Genomic DNA, 20,785 nt, shown 5'->3' with positions numbered 1-20,785 from the left:
AGCATTTTTTCACCTAAGAAACATAGCAAAAGTTAGACCTCTTATATCATCGAAAGATGCAGAGAAATTAGTTCATGCGTTTGTTTTCAGTCGGCTAGATTACTGTAACGCACTCCTCTCAGGACTACCCAAAAAAGACATCAATCGTTTGCAACTAGTGCAGAATGCAGCTGCTAGAATCCTTACCAGGAAAAGAAAATCCGAACACATTTCTCCAGTTTTGATGTCACTACACTGGTTACCTGTGTCATTCAGAATTGACTTTAAAATTCTGCTTATGGTTTATAAAGCTTTAAATAATCTCGCCCCGGCTTATATATCGGAATGTCTGACACCATATATTCCAAATCGTAACCTCAGATCCTCAACTGAGTGTCTCCTTAGAATTCCAAGAGCAAAACTTAAAAGAAGTGGTGAGGCGGCCTTCTGCTGTTATGCACCTAAAATCTGGAATAGCCTGCCAGTAGGAATTCCCCAGGCTAATACAGTGGAGCACTTTAAAAAACTACTGAAAACACATTATTTTAACATGGCCTTCTCATAACTTCACTGTAATTTAATCCTGATACTCTGTATATCCAATTCATTGTAATAACTATTCATTCAAAATCTGTACTAACCCCTACTCTCTCTTCTGTTTCCTTTTCCGGTGTCCTGTTGGTGGTGGCGTGCGCCACCACCATCTACCCAAAGCACCATGATGTTCCAACAATGATGGATGGATTAAAAGCCAGAAGTCTGTACGACCATCAGCATCAAGTGACTCCGTGAAAAACCCGAACTACAAAGACGACTATTTCATTTATGTTAGGTAGAATGCCCAGAGGGGACTGGGTGGTCTTGTGGCCTGGAACCCCTACAGATTTTATTTTTTTCTCCAGCCTTCTGGAGTTTTTTTTTGTTTTTTCTGTCCACCCTGGCCATCGGACCTTACTCCTTTCTATGTTAACTAATGTTGTCTTATTTTAATTTCTTATTTTGTCTTTTATTTTTCTTCTCTTCATTATGTAAAGCACTTTGAGCTACTTTTTGTATGAAAATGTGCTATATAAATAAATGTTGTTGTTGTTGTTAACCTTTCCCACGCTCTTATAAACACTTCCTTTGCTCTTAAACACTTTCTACATTCTTAAACACCTCAGACCAACACTGCACACTGCACGCAGCGATTAGACGTCAATGTGTCTGCACTCGCTTTGTGAAGGGGGGCAGCTGAACTCACGCTGAGCAGAAATGGACTTTGTGCTGCTTCTGCCAAAATGCCTGCTTGTCGCTCTGCACGTTCGGAAGGAGGAGGAGGAGTGTGTGTGTGTGTGTGTGGGTGTGTGAGAGCTGAACGCACCTTCGCTCAAACCCCCCCTCCACGGAAGCGCAGTACGCTCCTGCCACTTCGCATTGTCAAGGGGGTGGGGAGCTGAATGAAAGCTAAGGAGAAGTGGACTTTGTGCTGCTTTGTGCTGCTTGTACATTACCAATTTTCCTGTCTCATTGTCTTGTCTTGCGTGAAGTTAAAATGTTTTATAATAGTGAGATGTTACTCATATCCTTAGCCCGACATCCACATATCATATGTGTTAACAAAGTGTGTTTTATAAGTTTACATGTGTTTAAAGCATGTGGGATGGGTATTTTAAGGCTTAAACTATAAAAATGTTTATTTATATGGTCTTTCTATATCGCGGATTTTCTCCTGTTGCTGATGGGTCTGGGACATAACTTCCGCGATAGGCGGGCAATCTTGTATTTAAAAACCCGCGAAGTCGTGAATCCGCGAAAAGTGAACCGCAAAGTAGCGAGGGATTACTGTATTACTTAAAATATATGCTACCTTTTCTCCTTCATTCTCAGATCAAGATCATTTTGAATTGCTTGGCTCTGTTTATCCATGTTTCAAATTGTATTTTTGATTTCATTAACATGCTGTTTAATATAATTTTATATAAAAATGTTGACACTTTATATATTGTTTATATTAAGTATAGACTTTTTTGCTTTTAGTAGGAAAAATTTGATTTTATTAAGTAATGAGCTGGACTTAAAGAAGCAGACACAGGCCAAAAACAGAGGAATGAGTATAGCCCTAGATACCAGTGACTTTTGTGGAAATTAAAATACAATGCTTTATTGATAAAATGTAAATAGCAATACACTATGCTAAGTATCAGTCGGTTTTTTGCAGGAAATTTCTGGTGAGGTCTTACTGGAATTTTCCTATGTGCTTGCAGACTTCTCTGATGTAAACATTAACTTACCCATCTAATACTCTTTGCTAATGACTAGTGAAACAAGCAAGTGCACCCACCTTTCACATCATTATAAAATCAACCAGATAATGCAATGCTGCTGCCAGCTCTGTCTCTGTTGACATTAGCTCATTGCATGTCTAGTAGCCGCGCAAATTACCACCCAGCCTGGTGTTTGCTATACATCATAAGGCCAACCTGCATACCCGTTCTTTCCCATTTCAGGTTAGTGTGCTTATTTGAAACAGGAGCACCATATTACTGGCTTCTGTTCCACAAAGTGGAAGAAGCACTCTTTGCCTTCCTTGGTGGGTTTTAAAAAATCAAGATGCAGATATCTTGTGAATGATGCATTTGTGACGTGATCTCCATTTTCTCACATTTTTTTTTCTTTCTATTTTCAGATTACTCAAGTTTCAAGGTTCAAAATTACAGTGGCTAACTTTAAGGAAGCAAATGGTAGCCTACTCACTAGCACTTACAGCATGAACTTTCAGATAAGTCCTACAGACTTGCACTCCCTCTCGCTCACTCAGATCCTCATCTGCAGCTCTACTTTCTGTACCACACATCAAACTCTGTTCTATGGGAGCTCAAGCGTCTCTCACGGTGCTCCTCAACTCTGGAATTCTCTTCCCTCTCATATTCGTCAGCTCAATTCAATATCACATTTTAAAACTGTCCTCAAAACTTTTCTTTTCAAATTGACTTACCAATTGTGCATTTTGCACTGTTACTTACTGCCTGTTATCTTTGTTTGTTTGCTATTGCTTTTAATTTATCATTCTCTTTGTTTTTATTTTACTAATGTTGTTTAATTTCATTGTAAGGTGACCTTGAGTGCTAAGAAAGGTGCCTATTGAATAAAATGTATTATTATTATTATTATTATAAGAAATTATACTGAGCAAAACTAAGGGTTTTTGTAAGCATTTTAATAATGAATTAAAACTTCTGAGATATGTTTATTACTTATTTCGCGTAACACCTGTGTCCTTAATACAGAAACAGACACATTATTGCTAAACATACTGTGTTTTCATCAGAAAGATTAGGGAAATTTGTGCAATTAAAATTTGAAAGATGGGATAGCTAACTAAGTCAGAAAATTAAAACTAACCACAAACAAAGCTAGTAATTTAGTAATTTTTAGGCCTGGGTGGGTTCTGTTTTTTAGAGCAGTTCTCTCCATTGAAGTATGTCAAGTTGATAACATTTCCCCTTGTTAAGATTCCTTATTCAACTCTTAAATTCTTTACTTTTCACTGCAGAGTCATGTATTTGATCGGTGATACTGAACACTGCATTCAGGTGACTACTTAGGGAATTAATGATAATCTAGGTTGGCTCGCTAATACCCAAGGTTAATCTCTTTGTCTGCCTTTGCTTAGATTTGCTTGCTTGTTGTGCTGCCTTCAATAGCTTTTACAGAGAAACATTGGTTGTCCTTAAATTTTCAAAAACCAGAACTGGTTTTGCAGAATATAACATAGTGTATCATTCTAAAAAGTGCTTAGACTAGTTTAGGGACATATAGTATCACAGTCTATTCTGGCAGTACTTAGCTAAAGTCGGCAAACAGTCTACGGTAGGGCCCTCAGAGGGCTAATCTGAAATCTTATAATCTGAATATCTGAACTGTAAATCCTTGGGTATTTGGGAGGAAAGCCATTCTGACAGAGGAAGAACATGTAAACTCCACACACAGACCAACTAAGTTAGGCGATTTGGACTTGGGATGTTATTCTGTGGGATAGCAGCACTAATTAGCTACTGTACTGTGTTACCAAGCAATCCAGAAGTGGTTTTAATGGTTGGTAATTCTGTAAATAGCTAGTGTGATCTACCAACACTTAAATGGATTAATTTGAACGTTAGTCTGTGTGAATTAGGTTAAGCGACAACAACAACAACATTTATTTCTATAGCACGTTTTCACACAAAAGATGTAGCTCAAAGTGCTTTACAAGATGAAGAAAGAAAAAAAGAGAAAATATAAAAAATTAGGCAATACTAATTAACAAAGAATAAAGTAAGGTCTGATGGCCTGGGAGGACAGAAAAAACACAAATAAAACAAAATCTGCAGGGGTTCCAAGGGCATGAGACCACCCAGTCCCCACTAGGCATTCTACCTAACATAAATGATCAGTCCTCATGGTTTTCAGGCTTCACGTGGAAGAATTAGATGATGATGTGGTCATCTGGCCTTCAATCCAACAATGTAGGGACTGCACGGTGCTTTGATCAGAAAACTGGAAAAAGAACAGCAGAGAAAGTATTTCAGAGCCATGAAGAAAATTATAATTAAATGCATATACAGAATATCAGAGTTACACTAAAATTAAGTTATGACAAAGCCATGTTAAAGTAATGGGTTTTTAGCAATATTTTAAAGTTCTCCAATGTATTAGCCTGGCAAATTCCTATTGGCAAGCTATTCCAGATTTTAGGTGCATAATAGCAGAAGGCCGCCTCACCACTTCTTTTAAGTTCAGCTCTTGGAATTATAAGTAGACACTCATTTGAAGATCTAAGGGGTACGATTTGGAGTGTAAGGCGAAAGGCATTCCAAAACATGGGACAGAGTGAGATTATTTAAGGCTTTGTCAACCATAAGCAGTATTTTAAAGTCAATTCTAAATGACACAGGTAACCAATGTAGTGACATAAAAACTGGAGAGATGTGCTTAGATTTTCTTTTGCTAGTTAAGATTCTAGCAGCTGCATTCTGCACTAGTTGCAATTGATTTATGTCTTTTTTTGGTAGTCCTGAGAGGAGAGAGTTACAATAATCTAGCCGACTGAAAACAAAAGCGTGAACTAATTTTGCAGCATCTTGCAATGTTATAAGAGGTCTAACTTTTGCTATATTTCTTAAGTGAAAAAATGCTGTCCTAATAATCTGATTAATATGTGATTTAAAATTTAGGTCAAAGTCAATAATTACCCCTAAATTCTTTACCTCTGTCTTAACTTTCAAGCCTAATGGATCAAGTTTATTTCTAATACCCTCATTATATCCATTTTTGCCAATCACTAAGGTTTCCAATTTCTCCTTGTTTAGTTTGAGAAAATTACTACTCATCCATTCAGAAACACAAGTAAGACATTCGGTCAGTGAACTAAGAGAGTCAGGGTCATCAGGCACTATTGATAAATACAGTTGTGTGTCATCAGCATAGCTGTGGTAGCTCACGTTATGCCCCGAGATAATCTGACCTAATGGAAGCATGTAAATCGAAAAGAGCAGCGGACCCAGGATACAGCCTTGTGGAACACCATATAGAATATCATGTGTCTTCGAAGTATAACTACCACAACTAACAAAGAATTTTGTACCTGTCAAGTAAGACTCAAACCAATTTAAAACTTAGTTTACTTACTTAGTTAAACTTAGTTTTTATATTAAATAAAAATTCAATTTTCAATCTTAAGACTTCAGAACTGCCCAAGACTTTTGCAACTTTGAAATGATGAAAAACTAAGAATGTCTTTTGTAAGGTACTAGATTTAGTACAGTTAGTTAATTCACTTGTTTAAGCCAGGATTATGTTTTATAACACCTTACTGTCAAGTTTTGTAATTTAAAGTGGAGCAGCAAATACAATACCTAGAACTAAGACATACAATGACATTATTCCAGTTTATAAAATGAAATATTTACATTAATTTAAGCTAAAGTTATAAATACTTTTTTAGGCATGTAAAGTCACAAATAACTTTGTGCACACCTTCCTGTAAGAGAAATTATTAAATTAGTAGTGAAACATGAGACCATCCTGACACATGCATTCCCGCACTTCATGCTCAGCAGATGGTGCTGCTCTTCTTCTTCCTATGATGGTGTTCTTCACCATATCATCAGCTGAAACGATTTGCTTGATGTTCAACAGATGTTGTTGGTCTTCTTTTTCTTTATGCCATGTCACTCCACTAATTGACACAAGTTCAGACTTTTCTGAATTATCACAACAGAGCAGGTCATAAGCCTTCAAGCAAGACTAAGATCAAAGTTCTAGCCACCGTAGTTCATGAGTTATCATGTGACAGACAAACAGACCTTAGCGTTTTATATACAGTAATGACCTGTAGATGATACTTAAGAAAGCACAGAAAATACAGGTCTTCTTAAACAGCATTGAATGCATGGCCAAACACTAGAATGATCTGAAGGCTTTTCATATTGCTTTTTAATACCTGAAATAAATCATTATTTCAACAGTAATATTTGGGGTAAATGCCATTTTCACCTGTTTATTTTTCCTGACCTTTTAACAGGACTTCAGAGTGGCCAGAAGACATTAGCATCTATAGTGGCAAACCTAGCTTCTGCTCCTTACCATATTCCACAAAAATCAACAGCTCGAAAACTCTAAAATTGTTAGGAAGGAGCCGAGTGGTCAGCTGGCTTAACACAGATAGACTTTAACTGTTGATGTCCATGGTTTCCAATGGATCAGGGATTCATACAGGTAAATAAGTATATATACTCTAGATTATATACTATAAATCTTCTCATTGTTACAAGTCCATCATGTTATTTTTAAAATACCTCCTTCAGTTCCAATTGAAATATGTATATTTTCATAATGGACACTAGATTGCTGGTACACTTAAATAAACTTACACAACACTTTTATTAGTTTTAATTTGCCCACTTTAATGTACCCACAAAGCAGAACTGTTAATTGTGGGAAAATCAGATGTAAGAAATAGGCAGATTTGCAGTATGTGTGAATAAAATTATACCACTATATTTAATTTTATTGCTTTCTATTTATAGCTTAATTCATTCTTTAAAATGTATAAAATATTTATTATTCCTATTAGTGTGTTTAAGTAGTTCAGCACAAAAGCATGACTATAGATTGAGATTTGTGCTTTAGGGATTTCAATATTTTGTTGAAATTGTATGGAATATAGTAACAGCATATAAAATACAAAATGAGAGCATTTATTAAGATTACTGTAGAGGCAACCATAAAATGTATTCAGCAATTTAAATAATGAAAAAACAGCTTACAATATACAATACAGCTAACAGCAGACACATCCGCTGGCTATTTTGATTTTATAACATTCAAGGTTGTGCAGGTCCTTTACATTAATGAAGTATAAACTGCACACTTGAAGGAAACACTGAGAGAAATGTTCCACCTACGCTTCCACATGCTTGTATTATGTAAATCAGCTGTCTTCTGGGAAGTTAAGAACATGCTGAATTAAAAATTATTGAACAGCTTGGCCCTGTTGTACTGTAAATAGCATTCTTTTAAAGGTAAGGCTTTCTTTATATATACTGTATATTGTTACCTGAATGATTCCCAGAACTGTTCAAAGGATGTAGCATAGGTAGACAGCTGTGTTCATTTGAACATTTTATGAAATAGCTCCCTAGCCAAATGCCTTTACTTAGTCGTTCAGAAATGCATTCAAAATATCATTCATCCATATCAAAATATCATTCATCTCTCTCTCTCTATATATATATATACACATATATATTGTGAAAGACCTGGGGCATCATGCACAATGCATAGAATTCACACTAAAACATGGGGTAAGGACAAAAGCGGAAATGTGCTATGGCAGCAACAACCATCACAGTGGAAGGTGCAGAAGGCAGCACCGAAAAAGACCTGGATCAAACTAATCAAAGCTAACCTCAAAAATTGCCGAATCAACATCAGTGAAGATAAGAACATCACACTCAAGTGACAGAAGTGGAAATGCATCATGAAAAAATCCCCAGTGGCACCCAACTGCAGAATACTAGCTCAGAGGTTACCCTTCTCCAGCCGTTTACTAGTGACCAAAGACAAGACAAAAGTCAAAACATTGTCTGTCATGGATAATAATCATCCTGATTATTGAAGCATCAGTAATTCATTCATGTAATTTAAGCCCTTCAAAATCCTGTAATGGGACACAACTTCAAAAATGTAATTGAAGCCACAGTAAAAGAGAATCTGCATTCATTCCCCTTTCGTAAATTTTCTTAATATTACCTAATTACCCACTTCACAGCAAATGCCTCCACTTTCCTTTTAGCATCTGCTTCTTTATGACTATTAATAAGGCAAATGCTAGATTTAGAGAACAGCAGGCAGTAACTTATACTTGAGCTACATATCTAGCATTATGAGGCAAGCATAAGGTTGGAAAATAGCAGACAACTGTTTGTGTTTCCAACATGAGACATGCATTACTGGATATTTTAAATATGTTCCATGATTTAACTATTTTTCACTTGCCTCGACTACCATACCATACCATAACATCTTCTAAGCCTACTTAATCCCCAAGGCAAACCCAGCAAGCATTGGGTGCAAGTCAGAAACAATCACTGGACACAGCACCAGTCCATCACAGAGAGAATACATTCACACTCTCACACACACACCACACACCCACTGGAGCCAATTTAGCATTGCCAATCCAACCAACCTGCATATCTTTGGACTGTGGGAAGAAATTGGAGCACCTAGGTGATGCCCATGCAGACACGGAGAGATCATGCAAACACCACACAGAGAGGACCTTGGATGTGAACCCTGGTCTCCTTACTGCAAGGAAGCAGCACTTTACTTTGAATATATAAATCTTATACCTGTGGCAAAAGGATTTCACCTTCTCTGTGGTTTAAGTTTGTAAAGTACAACGCCTTAATGTCAAAACAACCTCCATAATATTTTCTCAAAAATTATTTGCACTTCAATGTTTAACTGTATTCATAAAATACATTCACCCATGTAAAGAACAGGGAACTTAGCTTACTGTTATATAATCATTAATATTATATTTTATTTATATAATACCTTTCTCATGATCATTATATTACAGAGACATACATTTTAACAGAAAAGCTTGAAGTTTTTCTAATCATGCTCACTGTATCCTAGTGGAGCAATCCATACATAACACTACACAAAGGTCTATTCCAGCTTTGAGCAGACGTGCCCTGGGACAGCATTGTCAAACTGCTTATTGATTAAAAGGTCTTAGTGTTTGTCAACTGTAACTATCAATTTTTACTTCAGCCTTTCTTTGGTAATAATGAAAACACTGGATTTATTGATTTTTGTTGAAATAACACAATTTCTGTTGCACATTATAAAACACAGTACTGGTTATTAAAACCACACTATCTACACCTTTTTTAATATTTCTGGAAGGGTCACACTGTTTACTACTGCAGTTACAGTATATGTTTCTGTAGCTCATCTTAACACTACCTGAAATAATGATTACCTCCAAAAAATTAAAATTTTTCATTAATTTTTATAGTCTTTGTGTTGTCTATAATCACACATTCAATGACAGCATAATTCTTGATTTTACAGTATGATTGTCAAAATTCATCATAGACTTGCCATGGATGATGGGCTGTATAAAGGAACAAATCACTCTAGAATAGTGGCCCTTCCTCTTTGAATATCATCATCAAAAACTATAATATACAGTAGCTTCAAGACCTGAAGACCCTGAACCTTCTGAGATTGCTATACATCATCAATGTAATCAGACATTCTACTTGTCTTTATCCATTCATTGTGGTATGAAGGACTCTCCAAGGTTTCTAATCATCTCTCTAACACCAGCACCCCAAATGTCTTACAAATTAAACTGTTTTATATATTTTTCCTATTTATGGAGCACTTGCACTTCTTTAGATAACGTTTTCATTATTATACTTTAAAAATATCAAAGTAATGTTAAAAGTTAGACTTTGTATACTGTAAGCCTTTTTAATTTGATATAAAAAATGAAAAATGACAGTAACATATTTCAAAAGTGACTGTGATAAGTGATAATTTACTATTACTATTATGGTTAGTAAAACATTTATAGACTGATAATATCTGGTTTATAACAGATATCTAAACTAAAGTATGATCACAGTTTTCTCATACATTGAACAAATGTATTATGTGTAAAGAAACGTATATACTTCACATGTACAGTTTTTTAAATGCTATCACAGATACCAGCACTCCTAGGTGAGATTGCCTCCCAGCCCCACTACACTTGGGACTTTACAACACAGCAATTGTACTGATTCAGGCAAAATATTGTGACATTGGGTTCTTCATTGACAGCTGCAGTATATATCTACTTGAACGAATTGCAGATAATAATTTTCACTAATTTGTTTTAACTATATAGGCTATGCCACTACTTTAAGGGAAAGCATGTGATTTCATTGCAGAACTGAACTACACAATTTGCTGTCCTTTCATTAATGTATACTTACTAAGGTCTCTATCTGAGTGGAAGTATCATGACGTCCTCCTGTTTCTACCGTTGAGTTAGTTTTCTTGGTTGTATGATTTCTCAAACAACCTTGGGATATGTGAATCAGTTTAATTGTTTCTGCTGAACTGAGGTGGTTGGTTATATAGATGATTATGTGATATACTGGCATTGTAATCAAGGGCCTATTGCAGTCTTTCTTAAAAATTTGTCAGGAAAGACATACTGCCATTATAATCAATAAAGTTTTCCTTTAGGTAATAAATTAACTAGACAATAATTTTTGCTTATATATAAACAAAATAGTATTATGTTTTTATAAACATATATATACATACTGTATATATAGTGTATAGTGTATATACATACAGTATACATAATTGGGTGGCAGAGTGGTAATGCTGCTGCTTTGCAGTCAGGTCCTCCCTGTATAGAGTTTGAATGTTCTCCCCGTGTCTATCTGGCTTTCCTCTGGGTGTTCCAGTCTCCTCCCACAGTCCAGACATATAAGTTAGGAGGACTGAGGACACTAAATTGGTCCTAGTGGGTGTGTGCATGTGTGTGTAAGATTGTTTACTCTGTGATGGACTGGTGCCCTGTCCAGGGTTTGTTCCCTCCTTACACCCTATGCTGCCTGTTGAAACTCTCCAGCCCCTCCCAAGACACCACTCAGAATTAAGTGGGTTTTGAAAATGGTATGGTATATATACTGTATATATACATATATATATATAATTATTTGGGCTATTCTAATTGCAGTCAATTGCAACTTAATTAGTCTTGATTATTTGCATGTTTAAGGTAATTCAGCAATGTCCAGTAGCTCCCTGAAAATGCCACTGCTGTACAATTTCTCAGCTGCTCAAACTGTGAAGACATATGTCTTTCCCATAAATCCTTGATAAGTGACACAATTGTTGCATGTAAAGGTGATGTATAAAAACTGTTAGAACTCACTGAATGACATCTCTCAGTCCTATATCATTAACTATACATGTATTTAGAGGTCTGAAATCTCATCCATTTTTTCAAAAACTGGTAGATAATAGATTTTCCTACCTAACGTTAGAGCTTTTAGCAGCAGCATCATGAATGTTTTGCTCATAAGTGATAAGTGAAGGACACATATTTCTGCAATATTTAAATTTGCCTTGGTTTACAAGTATCAATAATTTTCACTGTCACATTCCCAGTGAAGCATTATGTAGACATACTACTGGTGTAAAAGCACTGCAGTAACGTTTCTTGACATACTTCTGCCAAGTAATTCTTTGGCTGAAAGTACTCAGTGCTAGTGTGTCAGAGGATGTGCAACATTGTTCATAATGTCACTCAGTTTTGTTTTAATGCTCTCCTTTGGGTTTACTTCTGGGGGGTACAGAGTGTGTCTTATAACTGAGTCTGCTTTTTTAATTAGCTTTTTGATTCAGTGGGCCACTCTTCAAGTGATGTTACCAGCCCAGCACACCACAGCATAGAAAATCGTACTGGCCATCACAGAGTTATTGAGTGTTAGCATTATGTAGTATTTCTACAAATTATTCTCAAGCAATCTGTGAACTCAGCTTAAAAGCCAGGGTGGTCAACATTATAAACAAATTAATTTCTATTGTAAATAAAGCACACAAGAAAGGAACAAAGAGAAACAAAAAACAAAATAAACAGGAAATGTCACATTTCATGTTCCTCTGAGCCATCCTAAAACATTTGCTTGCCCTGTCTTTTAAATAGGTTTGAAGTGGACCAAGCCAAGTATGCATTCTGGTCATACTTCTTGTTACCGGTTAAGCCCTTCACTCCAGTATTCTTTTATTAGCACAGTAACATGTTTAATTCCAGCCACTGTTTATTTTTACCTCATTGACAGGACCTTGTTAGGCCTAAGTCCACCTAACATCTAACAGCCAACATCCTCGTTTTCAATGGGGCACGCCACTACAGTATTTTAGAGTTATAAGGGGCTACACTCTGTTTCACCACACAGCACCTCTGTAGAGAATAATAAACTTTCATTTAAATATCTGAAATTTGACCTATGCATGCACACTACAGAATTTACAAGCACATTAACAGATTAAATTTGCTTGTGCTTTTCTTTCTTAACCCATTAAATTTTGCCCACTCTATCTAAGATGAGAAACAATTACTGTATCACCAGGGCCTATAATGTAACAAAATCTTTGCACAAGAAATGGGTTTCTTGCTACTGTATGTTGTACACATGTTCTTGCTTATATGGGCATACAGTATGGGAAAACAAACAAATTGATGGAATGAATATTATTTTTTTTAACATCTGTATCAATGTTAATCAAAGAATCCCATCTCATGGTATAGCTGATTAGTAAGGTCACTTACCTTTTGAACAGGAGCTTCACTACAATTAGATTTTTGCTTGTTCCATTATACAAGATCATGTTCCCAACTAACAAACCCCCTGTAATGTATTCATTAACAAAGACTAAGAGGTAAATGTCCTGCAGCAATCAATCTTTTTTTGTATAATTAGTGCTGTAATGACCTCTATGACTTTCTTTAAAATCATTATTGAACAGTGTTTATTAATTCATTTTGTTTGCAAATCCCAAGCTAATAACGCTGCCATTTCCGGATTGCATTGTCCCTACAGTAGCACAGTCTTTAGCAAATCCCTGCTTAGTGTGTATATTATTCATTCTGCATTACTGATTAATAAAGTGAGGAGCAAAATTATACAGTATACAGAGATTGTAGTACTTTTTATTTTATATTATTTTATTTACATTTTTTTGGATGACTCCAGTAATCATCAGGCTTAATGGAGAACTGATGTAGTTCATGGCATTACTGGCAGCTAAAACCAAAAAAATAGTATAGATAATTTTGTCAAGGGTGAATGGTCAGCTGCAGACTGCAAAACTGACACTTCTGCAAATCACTGGCTATGGTTCATTATAATTGCTTTGGACAGTTCGTCATGTTTGTGGGTGAAATAAATTGTCAAGATGGACCAAGTGTTGTTCTTTCATGACTCCAGTTCCTTCTTGTGTGGTATGAAAATCACCATAACAGTAAATCTGTGTGGCCAATGTCAGCCTCAGTGTCTTCTGCTTACCAACCTACCTCACAAAGATAAACTCAGGCATTTGCTCATACAACTGATAAATGCATGGTGGAGGCTTTCTTAGTGTGCTGTAGAAACAATACAACCATACAATGGTTACCATGGCCTGACTTTCCCCAACCATCACCTTTTTCTACATATGCATATTTAGTACACACAGATTTTTATGTACACTGAACAGATGCACTTTATACAGCCACACCGCTGTTCTTGAAATACCAATCAAGAGAATTCAAGAGATACTCAAGTGTGATAGCTAGAAGAAACATTTATCTTTAACTAAAACAAGTTGATGATCACGGATGTACATCCAAAGCATGTCCTACAGATCTATGAGATCTGTGAGATCTTCCTATAGCTTGTCCTACATAGCTTGTCCTATATTCCCTACCTAGGAATGGGGTTTGTCAATGCTAACATGAGCCTACAATCTGGAAGGCAGGTAAGTATCACCATTAATGAGAGGAATATGATAGGATCAAGAGAGAGAGAGAGAGTTAGAGAGAGAAAGAGAGACAGAGAGAAATAAAAGGTGAAAATGAAGTGCAAATTGGAGGAGGGTAGGTGAACAAGCCATCCGAAAACAGGTAATATTAGGAAGGCCCCCAAAGTGACATTTTTTTCTGTTTCTCTATTGTATTTTTTCATATACAATCTTTTTATTTATTTATCTTATATATTATTTTAAAAAAATAGATTATGCAAGGTTTTGACATCATTCTTTTAAAGGGAACGTGACCAGAGAATCTGGCAATGATTCACTAGCAAATTTGTAGTTATTGTGCAAAGACCATATCTGAAAAACTGTTTTAAGAACTGTTTAAATTTTCATTATTAGTGTGGCACCAGTTGTCTTTTGGTATTACATTTTCATATTTGAGGATATGAACAGAGATTATGTTCTCTATAGTTAATAATGCTTTACTTCAAATGTCTGGTTAGGATACATTTAAGTAATGGGAGAAGAATCAAGTATAATGTTATCTGTCTGGGAGAGAAAATGAAAGACTAGCTGCATTCAAGGCTGCCATTATTTTGAGGCACATATATTTTGGAAGGGTGAAAGAACTATGGCAACATGTGTGAAGGAAAAAGGCAGTGGACTGTTCATAAAGAATGTGTCACAATTATAACAGATGAATAAAGAGGTGTTCAATTATTCCCTAATTTTGTCATTATGTACACTTAAAACTGCTAAAATACATTTAATCTGTAAAGCAAAATTAACATTCCAAAGTAAACTTTAGCTGCCACTGTTTTCCCACCTTATTTCTTACTAATTTTTACACTTTCTTATATTCTTTGGGAAGCCAACATAAAGTAATACATTCCTATTCAATAGCTTCATATTTAAACATTTTAATTTTGCAGTCTTGGTATGGAAAACACTTTGGAAAACACAGATCTTGTTACAGTTACTTTTCAGAAATCCCTAACATCATATGACAGTTATGCACAGTTACTGACTAATTTTCCTGGCATGGTGCCTTTTATGGGTTAAGCGGTGTAAAAGTATGACTTATTTTCAGAGAAGCAAAGGTTTTTATTTTAAAGAATATCTGCAGTGGCAAGCAACAGGAGTAATATTATCTCAATTAAGTTTTCAGTAGAATGATACATGGAACTGATTATCTGCTGTTTAATAGTAAGAGGAGATTCTAAATATATATCACAAGTGAGCAAATTTGATTATTTTGTTATAAAAGGTACAACTGGTGCCCCATCACAGAACACAGAGCACCAAACATTCTACAACACATGTCTCATGACACTATTTTAATTATTTTTTGAAAAAATGAGTGTAGGTTGCAAAGTTCCCAGCGGAACACACCGGAGAAAATGAAAATGACTTTGAATTCCTCCTGTCTTGCAACACCCTGACTGACTAATTCAAATGCTCAATATAACTGTTGGTGAACAAAGATATAAACATAAGAATGTAAAGAAGTGCAGCAGGACCTAAAGGAATGCTATTGATTTCACACTTTCTTGAATATTTAAGTTCAGTAATTGTCATGACACTGAATGCTTCATCAAATTTGCTCATTCTAAAGACTATTCCTCCAGGTCCACATAAAAGAAAAACAGCACAATGCACACAAAGTTTTCCATTCTGATTGTGAAGAAAAAAACAGCACACAGCACTGAAATGCTATAATATACTCCTCTATCGTGGTCAAGTGAACCAGTCTCACAGCCTGTCCATTACCTTGCATGATATGGATGCAAAGTGAAGCCCAGAGCTGGCCTGCTGGTCTTATAAGTATGTATACTAGGGTGGAGGCAAACAACTACCATCAAGATTGTACAGTACTTAAATACTGACGTTGTACATATTTGCAACATGACATTTTCATGTAATCGATAAGCATGTGGTTCCAGTAATTTACAGTGACTATCCTAGCAGCATTGGGCATAAAGCAAGAACCAAACCTGTGCAAGGTGTAATCCACTGAAGGGCCCATTCATACACACTCACACAGTGCTAATTTAGAATCACGCCTTTGAAACTGAAACAATGCTTTTATATTTCAAAGACAGTGTGACACTTTAGTGTTATGTACTGCGGAAAAACATCTATTACTCATTTACTCTTATGATACAAGACGTTAACAAAGGCTTCTTTTTGTCTTCATAACACTTACAAAATATCAGTAGATAGATTATTCCTCTCTGTGCTGTGTGACATATTAAGAGCTTCTGATACACTGGTAAAATCACTTGTGAATATGAAGGATTCATAGGTCATCTACTGAAGTATGCAATATCAAGAGAAAGATGTCACACTTAAGCCACCTCAGACCATTCCAAAGTCATTATTTTAGTGTGCCACATTGCTCAGAAATGAATACTGACTTTGCTGAGGCTTTGTAACACCAACAGAAGAATTTGTTAAGGTCTTGTTACATAAGACTAAATGTGTAACACATGCATTTTTGCAGCACCTAAACTGAAGTGTTATTAAAGACAGTGATGTAATATTCATGTGCAAATGCTATAACCTGTGATTGGAAGACACAATTTACAAGCAAATATAGTGTGGCGGACTCTGGGTGGTCAAGAGTTTGCAAAAAGACTTTAAGTAATACTGAAACAGGATGAGTATGCCTTAAAACATAAACAGGCGTACCCTGTATATCATTAAGTGTAGGCTCAATACAAATTTCTCTTTGTATAATATCTGTATTCTAAAAGACATTATTTCCAGAAAAATGTCATGCAGGTGATGTACTGTAAGTATATTTCGACTGTGGTATAGATGTGAGAATCAATGGTTAGGGTAAAAATTCAGTGATAAGATAGTTAGGCATCTTAAATATTTTGTAAGAGTACCCAGTGAAAATAAATTGAATTATATGGGTGAGCTATGAATTGTAAACATACAGAAAAATAAAAAGATGACAACAAACATATCTTACTTTTTCTTTTAAAATAAGTATTTTATGGTGTGGTTGTGGAATTGCACTAACCATTAGTGACTACACTTTTAAACACAAAGTAAAATTGAATGAAACACATATAACCAAGCTATAAAATATAAAATCATGTAATATGTTCATAATAAAATGTATTATTATTAAGCACCCTGAGCATTGGAAAGGAGCTACAGTATATAAATAAGAAAATAAAAATGTATTATATACATAGAGTAACTAGTTGGTACCTTTATTGTTAATTTGCCAAGTAATATATGATATGATTATCTTAAGTATTAGCTCTATATAAATGTTTTTATTAATCCAACAGTACTAAATTATTAATAAATTAATAAAGAATTACCATGATTACTATTATTATTATTATTATTATTATACTGGAGTTTTTCTGAGAGCTTTTTCCACAAAGTTTCAGGAATTGGGAGCATACCTGAAGAAGTGGAAACAGGGAAAAGGGGTACATCAGATGAGTTGATTTGTGCCTTTTATTCAATAAAATTAAATTACACATTTCCAACCTATTTTTGTTTATAATTGTGTTGGAAAGTGAGTATGTGTTGGTCAGATGTGGAAGTGTGAACTTCTCTGTACATGTGACAATATTACTACTGCTACTAAGGGAGGGAGGGAGTGTGGTAGCCTAATGTTGTTGTTATCATAGTTAAACTTATTAAATATGTTTAACATTTTAGGAATTATATAACTTAAACCATAGTAGACATAATAATTGAGGTTTTATAAAGAATCTAAAACAGACACCCAAACAAAAGACAGAAGCTGCTAAGGCTAACATTGAAGTAATACAATCATTGCAAGTGCCAGGAAAACTATAGCCTTCATTATCAAGTAACTATTAAGTTCTTATTATATATTAGTGCTAAACTTTCTTGTGAAAAATCCAGGCTTTGCAGAGGAAATTAGACATGGTCATTAACAAGTTAAATGACTGTGCTACTATACTCTAAATTCCATGCCACATCAATGTTTACATGTGTACTGTTGAAATATTCTAACTGTTCAATTAGATGAACTTATCTAATGTAAGTAATTGTTGGTTTTATTGTGAATATGCATTCTCACTTCAGAAATAAGAGATTACAATATCAATATGACCAATTGTTATATTTAAAGTACATTTAATAAACCCAACTAGCTGGAATTAACTAGTTTGATATGAGTTCCTGGTGCTTTAATGTGCCCAGCTATTGCATTTGATGTACACATTCACTTCAAAATACTTGATAGCAGGTCCATGTGTGTGCTCAGTGACTGGTTGTTAAAGAAATGTGTTAAAAATGTACTAAGCCTTTTGCTTAGGTGTATTCTACCTGTGTTTGTCATTGTGACCTTGGTTTGTATTATGATATGGTGGAGGTTACTTTGATTGAGCTGCTGTAACTAGTAACCCACTTTCCACATCAGCCAATTAAACTAACCTGGATGATTTAACTTAGAATCTCTTTATTGACTTTACTATTAAGCAAACAAATCATTAATTGATATCCAAAGCTTAAAATAATCTGAAAATCTAAAGAGATATGGAATTGTTACTCACACACACATATATATATTATCCTTCAACTTTAGTCATTAAACTTAAACCTTTGCTACTCCATTCACAAATCAATATTCTTGCCCCTTATCTGTGATACTTCAGCTTCGAGTTCTGTGTTATTGTCACAGACTACTAATTGCACTTTGAAGAAGATCATTCTTTATTGGCTTGTCACATCGATATGGGGAAATTTGTCTTTTTTGGATTTACTTACACCTATTCCCTGTTGAATGACTGGCATTGCTCACCATTTGTGATCTGCCAACAGCTCTGTGATGAATTATGGAATGTGTTTAGAATTGCATCAATGCATCAGGAAGGTAGGGGCTGTAGCAGAGATCCCTTGCTACCCCCAGTCTGACAAATGGAATAGATGCCAAGAGTCAAGCAGAATGACGGCCAGGGATAGGTTTAATGGATGGTTTCTGGCAGCCTGAGTGAAATAATCTACTGTGGACATTTTGCTCCTTGCCATGTGAATCTATCAGAAATGTTTACAGTTCTGAAATTATATAGGAAACAAATGATGCAGGTTAAATGGGAAATAGCACTCAAGGTCAAATTCGATTTGTAATACTGCATATGTTTCGTAATAGCAAAAGTTTTTTGCTAGCTTCTCAAATAAAAATTGTAATACAGCCTTTCTTCTGCTTTAGTTCTTCTCCCATTAACAGCAAGACAGGACCAAATTAATGCATAGCTTGTAAAGACTGGTGTGAAAATTTTCTCTGGCATTAACTACAGCTGTATCTGTTTTTTAGCAATTAATTTTTAGACATATACTCTTACTACTTTAATGCACAAAAAAGTTTGTATCTGTTTAAAATCAATTTATTTCCCAGAGGTTAGCTAGTATTCCATCGACAATTGGTTCTTCTCGAGTTGGGTAAAATGATACTGAGATTGTGGCTCTCAACAATGCTGTCCTGGAGTAAGAGATTCTGAAAAGTAGTTGGCTGGATAATGTACTTCCTTTCAGAATAACTGGAAATTTCTGTTTAAAGCACTTTTTGGTATTTTATGATGTAAATTGTGATGTACAGTAATCCCTCGCTATATCGCGCTTCGCCTTTCGCGGCTTCACTCCATCGCGGATTTTATATGTAAGCATATTTAAATATATATCGTGGATTTTTTGCTGGTTCGCGGATTTCTGCGGACAATGGGTCTTTTAATTTCTGGTACATGCTTCCTCAGTTGGTTTGCCCAGTTGATTTCATACAAGGGACGCTATTGGCAGATGGCTGAGAAGCTACCCAACTTACTTTTCTCTCACTCTTGCGTTGACTTTCTCTGATCCTGACGTAGGGGGATTGAGCAGGGGGGCTGTTCGCACACCTAGACGATAAGGACGCTCGTCTAAAAATGCTGAAAGATTATCTTCACGTTGCTACCTTCTTTGCAGCTGCTTCCTGAAGCAACATGCTGCATGGTGCTTCGCATACTTAAAAGCTCGAAAGGCACGTATTGATTTTTGCTTGCTTGTTTTTCTCTGTCTCTCTCTCTCTTTCTGTGCTCTTGACGGAGGGGGTGTGAGCTGCCGCCTTCAACAGCTTTGTGCTGCGGTGCTTCGCATACTTAAAAGCCAAACAGCACTACTGATCTGTTTGCTTTCCTCTGTCTTTATGACAGTCTCTGCTCCTGACGCGCACTCCTTTGAAGAGGAAGATATGTTTGCATTCTTTTAATTGTGAGACGGAACTGTCATCTCTGTCTTGTCATGGAGCACAGTTTAAACTTTTGAAAAAGAGACAAATGTTTGTTTGCAGTGTTTGAATAACGTTCCTGTCTCTCTACAACCTCCTGTGTTTCTGCGCAAATCTGTGACCCAAGCATGACAATATAAAAATAACCATATAAACATATGGTTTCTACTTCACGGATTTTCTTATTTCGCGGGTGGCTCTGGAACGCAACCCCCGCGATGGAGGAGGGATTACTGTATAAAAAAGTGGATTGCTACAACATGAAAACCTTGTTTGGGAGCAAAGAGACACTGAATAACTAAGAATGTGCACCATAAAGATTTTCACCCTCGAGAAGAAATACTTTAGAATCTATGTTATATAATTATACTCTTAAGATACTACCAGTATCCATGAGGTATTTTAAGTAAGGTGTTTAAGTAGTATTGTGTTATTTACATTTGTTTGCATTGAATTTGTTTGAAGTGATGTTTTGATATCTTTTAT

The sequence above is a fragment of the Erpetoichthys calabaricus genome, chromosome 1 (assembly GCF_900747795.2).
Source record: "Erpetoichthys calabaricus chromosome 1, fErpCal1.3, whole genome shotgun sequence".
Taxonomy (NCBI): domain Eukaryota; kingdom Metazoa; phylum Chordata; class Cladistia; order Polypteriformes; family Polypteridae; genus Erpetoichthys; species Erpetoichthys calabaricus.
The sequence above is the reverse complement of the archived record's forward strand: the minus strand, read 5'-3'. Positions refer to the sequence as shown.